The sequence below is a fragment of the Mirounga angustirostris genome, unplaced genomic scaffold (genome assembly GCF_029215605.1).
Source record: "Mirounga angustirostris isolate CCGP_5_RB_7025 unplaced genomic scaffold, mMirAng1.0.hap1 SCAF_8, whole genome shotgun sequence".
Classification (NCBI taxonomy): Eukaryota; Metazoa; Chordata; class Mammalia; order Carnivora; family Phocidae; genus Mirounga; species Mirounga angustirostris.
In genome coordinates, this window is record NW_026991716.1 from 586,435 (window position 1) to 599,745 (window position 13,311).

The window sequence follows — 13,311 nt, forward strand, 5'->3', positions numbered from 1 at the left end:
AGATCACAACTAACACCAAGGAAATAGAAACAGTTATTAGAAATTATTATCAACAACTATATGCCAATAGCTGAGCAACCTGGATGAAATGGATGCCTTCTTGGAAACCTATAAACTACCAAGACTGAAGCAGGAAGAAATTGAAACCTGAATAGGCCAATAACCAGTAACGAGATTGAAGCAGTGATCAAAAACCTCCCAAAAAACAAGAGTTCAGGGCCTGATGGATTCCCTGGGGAATTCTACCAAACATTCAAAGAAGAAATAATACCTATTCTACTGAAGCTCTTTCAAAAAATAGAAACAGAAGGAAAACTTCCAAATTCATTCTATGAGGCCAGCATTACCTTAATCCCCAAACCAGGCAAAGACCCCATCAAAAAGAAGAATTTCAGAACGATATCCCTGATGAATATGGATTCCAAATTCTCAAGAAAATCCTAGCTAATAGGATCCAACAATATATTAAAAGGATCATCCCCCACAACCAAGTGGGATTTATCCCCGGGATGCAAGGTGGTTCAACATTCGCAAATCAATCAATGTGATAGAACACATTAATAAGAGGAGGGAGAAGAACCATATGGTGCTCTCAATTGATGCAGAAAAAGCATCTAACAAAATACAGCATCCTTTCCTGATTAAAACTCTTCAGAGTATAGGGATAGAGGGAACATTCCTCAAGTTCATGAAATCCATCTATGATAAACCCACAGTGAATATCATCTTCAATGGGGAAAAGCTGAGAGCCTTTCCCTTAAGATCAGGAACAAGAAAAGGATGCCCACTCTCATCACTATTGTTCAACACAGTACTAGAAGTCCTAGCAACAGCAATCAGACAACAAAAAGAAATAAAAGGTATTCCAATTGGCAAAGAAGAAGTCAACTCTCTCTTTTTGCAGACGACATGATACTTTATGTGGAAAACCCAAAAGACTCCACCCCCAAATTACTAGAACTCATACAGCAATTCAGTAATGTGGCAGGATACAAAATCAATGCACAGAAATCAGTTGCTTTCTTATACACTAACAATGCAACTGTAGAAAGAGAAATTTAAGAATCAATTCCATTTACAATAGCACCAAAAGCCATAAATACCTCGGAATAAACCTAACCAAAGAGGTAAAGGATCTATACTCTAGGAACTACAGAACACTCATGAAAGAACTGGAAGAAGACACAAAAAGATGGAAAAACTTTCCATGCTCATGGATCGGAAGAATAAACATTGTTAAAATGTCTATGCTACCCAGAGCAATCTGTACCTTCAATGCCATCCCGATCAAAATTCCAATGACATTTTTCAAAGGGCTGGAACAAACAATCCTAAAATTTGTATGGAATCAGAAAAGACCCCCAATCACCAAGGATATGTTGAAAAAGAGAAACAAAGCTGGGGGCATCACATTGCCCGATTTCATGCTATATTACAAAGCAGTCATCACCAAGACAGCATGCTACTGACACAAAAACAGACATATAGGCCAATGGAACAGAATAGAGAGCCCTGATATGGACCCTCAACTCTATGATCAAATAATCTTGAACAAAGCAGGAAAAAACATGCAAGGGAAAAAAGACAGTCTCTTCAATAAATGGTGCTGGGAAAATTGGACAGCCACATGCAGAAGAATGAAACTCGACCATTCTCTAACATACACAAAGATAAACTCAAAATGGATAAAGACCTCAATATGAGACAGGAATCCATCAAAATCCTTGAAGAGAACATAGGCAGTAACCTCTTTGACATCGGCCACAGCAACTTCTTCCTAGACATGTCTCCAAAAGCAAGGGAAACAAATGCAAAAATGAACACTTGGGACTTCATCAAGATAAAAACTTCTGCACAGCAAAGGAAACAGTCAACAAAACAAAAAGGCAACCCACAGGATGGGAGAAGATATTTGCAAATGACACTACAGATAAAGGGCTGGTATCCAAGATCTATAAAGAACTTCTGAAACTCAACACCCAAAAAACAAATAATCAAGTCAGAGATACCACCTTACACTAGTTAGAATGGCAAAAATTGACAAGGCAAGAAACAACAAATGTTGGAGAGGTTGTGGAGAAAGGGGAACCCTCTTACACTGTTGGTGGGAATGCAAGTTGGTACAGCCACTTTGGAAAACAATGTGGAGGTGCCTCAGAAAATTAAAAATAGAGCTATCCTATGACCCAGCAATTGCACTCCTGGGTATTTACCCCAAAGACACAGATGTAGTGAAAAGAAGGGCCATATGCACCCCAATGTTCATAGCAGTAATGTCCACAATAGCCAAACTGTGGAAAGAGCCAAGATGCCCTTCAACAGATGAATGGATAAAGAAGATGTGGTCCATATATACAATGGAATATTACTCAGCCATCAGAAAGGATGACTACCCAACTTTTACATCAACATGGATGGGACTGGAGGAGATTATGCTAAGTGAAATAAGTCAAGCAGAGAAAGTCAATTATCATATGGTTTCACTTATTTGTGGAACATAAGGAATAACATGGAGGACTTTAGGAGAAGGAAGGGAAAAGTGAAGGGGGGATGGAAATAGGAGGGGGAGATGAACCATGAGAGACTATGGACTCTGACAAACAAACAGGGTTTTATAGAGGAGTGGGGAGGGGGGATTGGTTAGCCCGGTGATGGGTATTAAGGAGGGCATGTACTGCATGGATCACTGGGTGTTATACGAAAACAATAGATTGTGGATCACCACATCAAAAACTAATGATGTATTGTATGGTGACTAACATAACATAATAAAATTAAACAACAAAAACAACAAATGAACAAACAACAAAAAACAAAACAACTCCCCCCTAAAAAAACAGCTTGTGTACTCCACACTTTCTATGTAGGACTCTGAAGATCCCCTACTCTAAATTACCTTGGGTTTACCCTCCTCCAAAATGGTTAGCTTCCTCCAGTCATTATCTGATCTACAAATACATTTATTCATCGCAGTGCTATGATTTATTGGCCCTCATTTTGCAGTGTGAACCCTAATCCCCACTTGCCTGCAATTTGCATGGGAGTGAATCCCTGTCATTAAGTCCTCTAAATCCATTGAGAAATTCTGCTGTAGGAATCTGAAAAGTAGGCGATAAATGAATGCTCACTGACTCATTCATCATCAATCAAACAAATGAAACCTTATCATTTTATGTGTAATTTTATAAAAATAATGCAAGTAACATAGACCACAGTTTACCTTCTTGCTATTATAGATATGATATTATGGGTATTATTTGCTAATCAACTTTTTAATTTTTATTTTTTAATGAAGTATAATGTACAACATTATATTAGTTTCATGTGTACAACATAGTGATTCAACAATCATACACTTTATCAAATGCTCACCACAGTAAGTGTAGTCACCATTTGTTACCCTACAATAATATTACAATATTATTCACAATATTCCTTCTGCTGTACTTTTCATCATTGTGACTTAATTATTTTATAACTAGAAGTTTCTATTTCTTAATTTCCTTTACCTAATTTGTCCACCCCTTACCCCTGCCCTTCTTGCAACAAACAGTTTGTTCTCTGCATTTCTGAGTCTATTTCTGTTTTTTATTGTTGTTGTTTGTTTGCTCACTGCTTTTATTTTTTTGGATCCCACATGTAAGTGAAATATGGTATTTGGCTTTTTCTGCCTGACTTATTTCACTTAGCATTATACCTTCTAGATCCATCCATGTCGTTGCAAATTCAAAGGTTTTTTTTTTTTTTCTTTTTTATGGCTGTATAACATTTCATTGTGTGTGTATGTGTTACTTCTTTATCCATTCATCTATGATGGACATGGGCTGCTTACATGTCTTGGCTATTGTTAATAATGTTGGAATACACCTAGGAATGCATATATCTTTTTGAATTAGTGTTTTTGTTTCTTGGGTAAATACCAGATGTGGAATTACTAGATTGTATGGTATTTCTATTTTTAATTTGTAAAGGAATTTCCATACTGTTGTTCATAGTGCCTGTACCAATTTATATATTGTCACCAACAGTGCTAACCAACTGCTTTTATCAATTACCAGCAAGAGAAGATGGGATAATACCTCATATCCTAGAACTGACTCTCTTAACCACACATTCACTGTCCGATCTTTTATAAATAATATAATTCAAATATAATACCTGCAATATGTGCCAGTCTCACCCATGCTCCCAGCCCCCTCCCCTCTAAAACCCTCAGTTTGATTCCCAGATTCCATAGTCTCTCATGGTTTGTCTCCTGGTATTGCATGGAGCACAGGGTGTTATATGCAAACAGTGAATCACGGAACCCTACATCAAAAACTAATGACGTGCTGTATGGTGATTAACATAACATAATAAAAAATTATTAAAAAAAGAAATCATCTTAAAAAAACAAATATCTGACTCTTACTTTCCTACATGTCTCCATGGCTTTCCTTCCTTTTGAGGTATTTGACTGAAGTAACTATTTCTAGGTTTCCAAAGGGAAATGTTGAGGATTCAAATCCTGAGAGGCTTCTGTGTATCCTCCTAGGGTTGCAAGTCATGTAGCCTTCACTGGGGAGACAATTTACATAGCCTAAGAATATTAGATGTATTTGGTAGCTACTCAAAGGATGAACTAGTTCAATCATTTAGGAATTAGAGCATTAAATGGTAAGAAGAAAGAAAATGGGGAAAGTGGAGGATAACATGGGAGGGATGGAAAATAAATTGGCTATCACATCATCAATTCTGAGATAAAAGTGATAAGATACAAAGATTTACAATGATGCAGGAGGGGGAATTCTATTAATTTTGGAGGGAATATTAATTCATTATAAATCTGTCATTTTCTCATACTTCTTCATTCCCCACACTTACAAATATCTCATCCTTAACTTATATTTGAGGTAAATATGCAATTATTTTTCTATCAACAAATTTGGGGAAAGCCATATATTATGCTTGGAGTTTTGGAGTTTGAGAAGGAAAGTTAACATATTCAATGTTTGATAACTCCAAAGTACACTGTTAACCATGCTTACCACTTCTCACACTTTTCTTCTGATTTTATTGGCTTCTTTTTGAGAGGAAATAACATAGCACAATTTGGGAATTAACTCATTGGAAAACTCTGAATCCCGGAATAGAAGCAGAGATCATAAAGGAGCTGAAGAAGGCAGAAAATCTCAGAGCTGGGCTGTATGAATAAACAGCATTTTACAAAATATTTGTGGGGTTTTGAAATAAAACTGCTCATTATATTCCCATTATACCTTCCCAAGAGTCTGATAGCTCAATACTATTTATTCCTTTAGGTTATAATGTTTGCAGTCAATTACTACATTTGCAACTTCAAATCAGTATGCATTAGGCTAATTGTTTCCTCTTAATTATGGCATACATATATTAGCAGCTACCATATAGGACATGATAATTTAGTTAATTGCACTGTAGTTTAAACATTAAGATAAAAATTATTTCCTTTTTTATTGAATATATTTCACCTAAAAATGGAACTCTTTAATATATAGCTACCATAATCAATAAACAGATGGTGCATACTTTTAGATAAAATCTACAAAAATAATAATATCCATATCTAAATAAATTATTTTCAGCAATCATATTGAAATACATTTCTATGATGAATGATTAAATGTATTTCCTTGTAACATGTGCAGGCACATTTGATGTGACTAGTATAACCAGCTGGAGGGCTGCTGCTCAACCTTGATACACATCAGAATCTTATCAAGCTTTTAAAAATCACAAACTTTTTTCTAAATTTTATTCTATTTTATTATGTTATGTTAGTCACCATATGGTATATCATTAGTTTTTGATGTAGTGTTCCATGATTCATTGTTTTTGTATAACACCCAATGCACCATGCAATACTTGCCCTCCTTAATGCCTATCACCAGGCTAAACCATCCCCCTACCACCCTCCCCTCTAAAACCCTGTTTGCCTCCCAGGGTCCATAGTCTCTCATGGTTCGTCTCCCCCTCCGATTACCCCCCCTTCATTTTTCCCTTCCTTCTCCTAATGTCCTCCATACTATTCCTTATGTTCCACAAATAAGTGAAACCATATGATAATTGACTTTCTCTGCTTAACTTATCTCACTTAGCATAATCTCCTCCAGTCCCATCCATGTTAATGTAAAAGTTGGGTATTCATCCTTTCTGATGGCTGAGTAATATTCCATTGTATATATGGACCACATCTTCTTTATCCATTCATCTGTTGAAGGGCATCTCGGTTCTTTCCACAGTTTGGCTATTGAGGACATTGCTGCTATGAACATTGGGGTGCATATGGCCCTTCTTTTGCTACATCTGTGTCTTTGGGGTAAATACCCAACAGTGCAATTGCTGGGTCATAGGGAGCTCTATTTTTAATTTTCTGAGGCACCTCCACACTGTTTTCCAAAGTGGCTGTACCAATTTGCATTCCCACCGATGGTGTAAGAGGGTTCCCCCTTCTCCACAACCTCTTCAACATTTGTTGTTTCTTTCCCTGTCCATTTTTGCCATTCTAACTGGTGTAAGGTGGTATCTCAGTGTGGTTTTGATTTGGATTTCCCTGATGGCTAATGATGATGAACATTTTTCTCATGTGTCTGTTAGCCATTTGTATGTCTTCTTTTTTTTTTTTTTTAAGATTTTATTTATTTATTTGACAGAGAGAAGCACAGCGAGAGAGGGAACACAAGCAGGGGGAGTGAGAGAGGGAGAAGCAGGCTTCCCGCTGAGCAGGGAGCCTGATGTGGGGCTCGATCCCAGGACCCTGGGATTATGACCTGAGCTGAAGGCAGACGCTTAATGACTGAGCCACCCAGGCGTCCCTTGTATGTCTTCTTTTGAGAAGTGTCTGTTCATGTCTTCTGCCCATTCTTTGACTTGATTATTTGTTTTTTGGGTGTTGAGTTCCTTATAGATCTTGGATACCAGCCCTTTATCTGTAGTGTCATTTGCAAATATCTTCTCCCATTCCGTGGTTTGCCTCTTAGCTTTGTTGACTGTTTCCTTTGCTGTGCAGAATCTTTTTATCTTGATGAAGTCCCAATAGTTCATTTTTGCTGAGTGGTCTTAGCTTCCAAGTGTTTGAATTTCTGCCAAATTTTTTCTTGTGATTGAGTCCTAGTTTTAAAACATTGTGGTCTGAGAATATGCAGGGAATAATCCTACATTTGGTATCAGTTGAGACCTGATTTGTGGCCCAGTATGTGTTCTATTCTGGAGAAAGTTCCGTGTGCGCTCAAGATGAATGAGTATTTTGTTGTTTTAGGGTGGAATGTTCTGTATATATCTATGAGGTCCATCTGGTCCAGTGTGTCATTCAAAGCTCTTGTTTCTTTGTTGATTTTCTGCTTAGGTGATCTGTCTATTGCTGAGAGTGGAGTATTGAGGTCTCCTACAATTAACATATTGTTATCAATATGACTCTTTATTTTGGTTAACAGTTGGCTTATGTAGATGGCTGCTCCCATGTTGGGGGCATAGATATTTACAATTGTTAGATCTTGTTGGATAGACCCTTTAAGAATGATATAATGTCCTTATGTGTCTCTAACTACAGTCTTTTGTTTAAAATCTACTTTGTCTGATATGAGAATTGCTACCCCAGCTTTCTTTTGAGGTCTGCTGGCATGGAAGATGGATCTCCATCCCTTCACTTTCAGTCTGGATGTATCTTTGGGTTCAAAATGAGTCTCTTGTAGACAGCATATGGATGGGTCCTGTCTTTTTTTCCAATCTGCAACCCTGTGAAGTTTTATGGGAGCACTTAGGCCATTCACGTTAAGAGTGATTATTGAAAGATATGAATTAATTGTCATCCTGTTGCCTGTGAAGATGTTGTTTTTATAGATTGTCCCTGTAAATTTCTGTTGTAGATCACTCTTGGGGTCTTTCTACTTTTATAGAAGCCCCCTTAATATTTCTTGCAGGGCCGGTTTAGTGGTCACATATTCTTTCAACTTCTGCCGGTCATGGAAGCTCTGCATCTCTCCATCCATTCTAAATGAAAGCCTTGCTGGATAAAGTATTCTTGGCTGTATGTTCTTCTCATTTAGTACCCTGAATATGTCTTGCCAGGCCTTTCTGGCTTGCCAGGTCTCTGTGGATAGGTTTGACATTATTCTGATGTTCCTCCCTCTGTACGTAAGGAATCTCTTCCCCCTAACTGCCCTTAAGATGGTTTCCTTGGTTCTAAGATTTGCAAGTTTTACTATTACATGCCGGGGTGTTGGCCTGTTTTCCCCCTTGATCTTGGGAGGGGTCCTCTCTGCCTCTAGGACATGAATGTTTGTTTCATTCCCCAGATTAGGGAAGTTTTCTGCTATGATTTGCTCAAACATATCTTCTAGTCCTCTCTCTCTCTCTCCACCCCCTCAGGGATTCCAATAATTCTGACACTGGAACGTTTCATGGTGTCACTTATTTCTCTGATTCTATTTTCATGGATTCTGAGTTGTTTTTCCCTGGCCTCCTCTTTTCCCTTTTTATATATTAAATGGTCTTCCAGGTCCCTAATTCGTTCTTCTGCCTTGCTTACACTAGCTGTTAGATTATGTAGATTAGAATGGATCTCACTGATAGCATTTTTAAGTTCTACCAATTCAGCTTTCATTTCTGCCCTTAAAGACTCTATGTTGCCATTAATTGTTTTCTCCATTCTAGCTATTGTCTTCACCATTGCTAAACTGAATCCCATCTCTGACATCTTGGTTATATCTGCATCCATTTGTAAATCTGCAGCATAAATCATAATCTCTGAGTCTTTCCTATTTTGGGGGTTCCTCCTCCTAGTCATTCTGTTGATGGGTGGTTGAGGGAATGTATAGAGTTCAAATTATTGACCAAAACTCAAGCAAGATGCACCTGTTTTCTAGGGACATTAGGGTTGCTGGCCTCTTGTTTTCCCAGACTGTCTTCTGGGGGGAGAGGCCTGACACGCTGTTACTCAGGCAACCCTGTTTGGGCAGAGTTGCCCTGCCCCTCTGTGGTGGGGGATGGGCTCAGTGGGAACTGGTTTTGGGGGGCTTTTGTTCTCTGGTGGCTTTCCCTGGTGGCTTTCCTCATCTCTTCTGAGAGTCAGAGCAGAAGAGCCCATTTCCAACATTCTCCCTCAGAGCAGAGAGATTGCAGTCTGTTCTTCAGTGAGCTCTCCAGGCCACAGTCTCTCCATTTCTGTCTGTGCTGCTATAAACTGCAGCGTCCTGGCTTGTGTGCCCCTCCACAGCACTTCAAGTCCTGCCTCCAGGTCAGGGCACGTCTCTGCCCTTTGTGCTTCTAAAACCGCCAGTCACTCCCAGTTCGCACCCTCAACCCCGCCACTCTGGTTTCCATCTAAAGTCCTTTCCTCACAGCTACCAGTCTGTGAGTCTGTGCCCCATCCCCAGTGTGGGAGGCTGTTGCTTACCGGCAGTGTAAGATCCCCCCAGCCAGGCTCCCTCCTGCTGCCATTTATCGTTTATCCTCAGATATCTGCCCATGGAATCACGGCTCCCCACTTTGTACCTTGAAACCAACCACCTGTGATCTTCTGTTTGTAGAGATCCAGATCTTTTTACATCTCAGGCTGATTTCATGGGTGCTCAGAGTGGTCTGGTAGATATCCAGCTCAATTCCGGGACCAGTTGGAATAGGGTCCCCTACTCCTCCACCACCTTTTCCAAATCCACCAGACTTTTTAATTTCATTCATTCTTGTGGATGTGTAGTGATATTTCATATGGACTTGCTTTTCATTTTCCTGATGACTAATTGTATTGAGCACTTTTTAATGTCCTCATTTACCATTTGTATATTTTCTTTTGTGATGTGTCTGTTCACTTGCCTATTTCAAAATTGTTTGTCTTTTCATTACTGTGTTGGGGGAATTCTTTATATATGCTGGATACAAATCCTTGGGCATATATATGTGTGGCAAATATTTTATCCAGTTCTGTGACTTGCCTTTTTATTGTCTTGACGGTGATTTTTTAAAAGATTTATTTATTTATTTTAGAGAAGTAGGGGGTGGAGAATCTCAAGCAGACTCCAAAATATATAAAGAATCCAAAATATATAAAGAATTTATACAGCTCAACACCAAAACTCACAAATAATCCAATTAAAACTTGGCAGAAGACACGAACAGACATTTCTCCAAAGAAGACATACAGATGGCCAATAGACACATGAAAAGATGCTCAACATCACTGATCATTAGGAAAATACAAATCAAAACCACAATGAGATATCACCTCACACGTGCCAGGATGGCTAAAATAAAAAACACAGAAACAAGGGTTGACAAAGATGTGGAGAAAAAGGAACCTCACTGTTGGTGAGAATGTAGACTGGTGCAGCCACTGTGGAAGACAGTATGGAGGTTCCTTAAAAAATTAAAAATGGACAATTCAGAGTGCTCACCATAGCACATACCCTCCCCAGTGTCTATCACCCAGTCACCCTATCCCTCCCACCCCACCCCCCACTCCAGCAACCCTCAGTTTGTTTCCTGCAATTAAGAATTCCTCATATCAGTGAGATCATATGATACATGTCTTTCTCTGTTTGACTTATTTCATTAAACATAATACCCTCCAGGTCCATCCATGTCATTGCAAATGGCAAGATCTCATTCCTTTTGATGGCTGCATAATATTCCATTGTATATATATACCACCTCTTCTTTATCCATTCATCTGTCGATGCACATCTTGGCTCTTTCCACAGTTTGGCTATTGTGGACATTGCTGCTATAAACATCGGGGTGCACGTACCCTTTCGGATCCCTACTTTTGTATCTTTGGGGTAAATACTCAGTAGTGCAATTGCTGGATCATAGGGTAGCTCTATTTTCAACTTCTTCAGGAACCTCCATACTGTTTTCCAGAGTGGCTGCACCAGCTTGCATTTCCACCAACAGTGTAGGAGGGTTCCCCTTTCTCCGCATCCCCGCCAACATCTGTCGTTTCCTGACTTGTTAATTTTAGCCATTCTGACTGGTGTGAGGTGGTATCTCATTGAGGTTTTGATTTGGATTTCCCTGATGCTGAGCGATATCGAGCACTCTTTCATGTGTCTGTTGGCCATTTGGATGTCTTTTTTGGAAAAATGTCTGTTCATGTCTTCTGCCCATTTCTTGATTGGATTCTTTGTTCTTTGGGTGTTGAGTTTGATGAGTTCTTTATAGATTTTGGATACTAGCCCTTTATCTGATATGTCATTTGCAAATATCTTCTCCCATTCTGTTGGTCGTCTTTTGGTTTTGTTGACTGTTTCCTTTGCTTTGCAAAAGCTTTTTATCTTGATGAAGTCCCAATAGTTCATTTTTGTCCTTGCTTCCCTTGCCTTTGGCGATGTTTCTAGGAAGAAGTTGCTGCGGCTGAGGTCAAAGAGGTTGCTGCCTGTGTTCTCCTTTAGGATTTTGATGGACTCCTGTCTCACATTGAGGTCTTTCAACCATTTGGAGTCTATTTTTGTGTGTGGTGTAATGAAATGGTCCAGTTTCATTCTTCTGCATGTGGCTATCCAATTTTCCCAACACCATTTGTTGAAGAGACTGTCTTTGTTCCATTGGACATTCTTTCCTGCTTTGTCAAAGATTAGTTGACCCTAGAGTTGAGGGTCCATTTCTGGGCTCTCTATTCTGTTCCATTTATCTATGTGTCTGTTTTTGTGCCAGTACCATGCTGTTGAATCACAGATCTGTACCTCTGAAACAAATAATGCAATATATGTTAAGAAAAAAAAGAAGAAGAAGAAGGTAGCAGGAGGGGAAGAATGAAGCGGGGGAAATTGGAGGGGTAGACGAACCATGAGAGACGATGGACTCTGAAAAACAAACTGAGGGTTCTAGAGGGGAGGGGAGTGGGAGGATGGGTTAGCCTGGTGGTGGGTATTGAGGAGGGCACATTCTGCATGGAGCATTGGGTGTTATGCATAAACAATGAATCATGGAACACTTCATCTAAAACTAATGATGTAATGTATGGGGATTAACATAAGAATAAAAAATTTTTTAAAAAAATTAAAAATGGAACTACCATATAATTCAGTAATTCCACTACTGGATATTTATCCAAAAAATACAAAAACACAAATTCCAAAAGATATATGCACCTCTATGTTTATTGCAGCATTATCTACAATAGCCAAATTATGGAAGCAGCCAAAGTGTCCATCGACTGATAAATGGATAAAGAAGACACACACACACACACACACACACTGATATATATATTATTCAGCCATAAAAATAATGACATTGTCATTTGCAATGACATAGATGGGGCTAGAGAGTATTATGCTAAGTGAAATAAGTCAGTCAGAGAAAGACAAATACTGTATGATTTCACTCATATGTAGAATTTAAGAAACAAAATAAACAAACAAGGAAAAAAAAGAGACAAACCAAAGAAAAAAAAAACAGACTCTTAACTGCAGAGAACAAACAGATGGTTACCAGAGGGGAAATGGGGGAGATAAGTGATAAGGATGGAGAACACATTCATCGTGATGAACACTGAATAAGGTATGGAATTGTTGAATCACTCTAGTGTTCACCTGAAATGAATATAACACTGTATGTTAACTCTACTGGAATTAATTTTTTAAAACAATAAAGGTAAGTAGATAAAATAAATAAAACATTTTAAAAACATAAAAATAAAGATCCCACTTGGGACAGCTGAGAACTGACATCACTTCTTGGCTTCACATAGGTTTTCCCTCATACTGTCTTTAATTTTCATCCTTAGCATATGTGGAATTTCTGGGGTGGGGAGGCCTCATCTGATTCTCCTCTAACCCACCATCCTGTACCAAATACCTGCATTTGGAACATAGTGAATGTGACCTAAGGAACCATGTAGGCAAAATTATTTCCAGACTTAGCAACATGTTTAATTTATATCTTCTTCTTGAATCCAAATATAGACTTCTGGAAACTTCCAGAACCCTCACTCATAATTCCTACTCAATGAGGTCAACTTCTATTCTTTAATAATTTTACATTTCTCCTACAGTTTAACTCAGCAGCATATCAAAAGGAGAAGCTGCTTTGGCACTGGCCCAGCAATAGTTAGTAAGATGCCTCTGTCTTCAAGTGCTAGTGACATGTGTCAATGTTGATAAAATTATCTAGTCAGTACATTGATAAAAGAATAAAGTCCATTGAGGAGAAAATGACTCCTTTCATTAGAATGAAGAATAACAGGGAGAGTGTAAGAGTTTCTGACATTTAAATCTGGCTTTAAAGTATGAGCAAGTAACTAGTAAATACAGAAAGCCAGTAGCACCCAAAGGCAGATGGAATAGTTATTGGGGTGTA